The following is a 1840-nucleotide window of genomic DNA, read 5'->3' on the forward strand; positions in this document are numbered from 1 at the left end:
ACCTTTGCACTATGTCCGAGTTTAACCCCCCCCTTATGTTGTCCGAGCTTTATTAAAGGGTGGGAGTTTTGTCCGAGTTTTGACATAAGTCATGGGGTCCGAGTTTCATGAGAAACCCCCATGTCCGACCTTTGAACCCCCACCCCCCTTTTGGTCCGAGTTTTGAATCCCAAACCCCCCATATGCTATGTCCGACTTTTGTATATTAAGTGTTATCCTAGTTTGCGTAATAAGTTAATCCAACTCTTATACTTGATAACCTAGGCCCGAGCTTGTGTAATTGTGCATGTCTAACTCAGTTAAGTGGGTAATCCTAATGGTTGTTAACTCTATTAGTTGATAAACTATGTCAGATAGTAAATCCAGTTAAACATGTTAACCCTGTTATGACTGTGAAGATGTTATGTAACACTGCTAGTGTGTGAAATCCTGTTAAGTGTGTTAACTTGGTGAAGTATGCAAATTGCCTGTTCTTCCTATTAAGCATGAATTGTATGAAGATGATTAACTGGTTGTAATATCTGATGTTAACTGTTACACACACTATGTGACGAACTTTGCATGCGAAACCTTACAATCCTGTACTGACTGTGAATACATGCATACTCTAGGCTTTGATTGATTCCTTGTGAGCACTTAACTTAGCATACCGAGCAAACCAAGGTGAGTTCACACAGCCAAGGCATGGGGTTCCCAGGGTGGGAATGGGATTGGATTACTTTATTGTACATACTCAGTTGATAGAACCTAACGATAGAACTACGACTAGACTAGTAACACTTATTGAACTGATCTTCGCACACCTGCCAAGGGTTGGCCGCGATATTATGACTGACTTCGCACACCTGCCTTTGGAAGGCCGCGAACTGAAATTTACTAATCTTCGCACACCTGCCTGGGAGGCCGCGATACAGATAAACCTAGTCTAGAATACTCGGGATGAACATCCCCCTAATATCTTCGCATACCTGCCTGGGAGGCCGCGATGGAAACTAATACGATACATGACATAACGAACGAACATACTACTACTCACACTATACTATTACTGAACTGTTAACTGTGAACTCGCTCAACTAGTTGTTGATCCTCTGTTACATGCCTTGCAGGTCGTTAGATACATGGAGCTTGCACAGGGAGGAGCAGGTCGTTGTGGAGCATGGATCATGGATGCCATGTTAAAACATTTAAACATTTGAACTTATATTACACATTGGGTTTTCTTGCTTATGCTTCCGCTATACTTTGAAACTATGATTATGTTTTGAACACCTATCGTATTGAATGATTGGTTTACATTTATTATACTTGATATTAATTACATGTTCGATATGATTGGTGGCTTGATCCTGGTCAGTCACGCTCCCAAGCGGTGATACTCCGCGTGTGGATTTTGGGGGTGTGACAGATTGGTATCAGAGCCATTGGTTATAGAGAACTTGGTTTTAATATGGGAAAACGTTTTCATTAAAACCAGACTATAACCAGAACAGTGCTCTCAACGATCCACAACGACGCTTCGCTCCACGTGCAAGACTCGACATCCTAGGTAATAAGGTTCATGTTTATTGCCTACATGCTAGAATTGCATAGAACTTTGCTCGTAGTATGCTTACATTACTTTGCTCACTACTTGTTATTGCTTGAGAACACCTATGTGCTTACACTCTTCTGTCATCACACTATTCGCGAACCTTTCTCACTTATGTTGCCTTTGATGTGAAGATCAATGGCCGGACGAATTAACATGACTCAAGCCCAGCTAGAGGCTCTCGTTCAAGCTCAAGTTGCTGCGGCACTTGCAGCTGCTCAAGCAGGTAGTATACCCTGCAGTATAGAC

Source organism: Helianthus annuus, chromosome 1, assembly GCF_002127325.2.
Source record: "Helianthus annuus cultivar XRQ/B chromosome 1, HanXRQr2.0-SUNRISE, whole genome shotgun sequence".
NCBI classification, from domain to species: domain Eukaryota; kingdom Viridiplantae; phylum Streptophyta; class Magnoliopsida; order Asterales; family Asteraceae; genus Helianthus; species Helianthus annuus.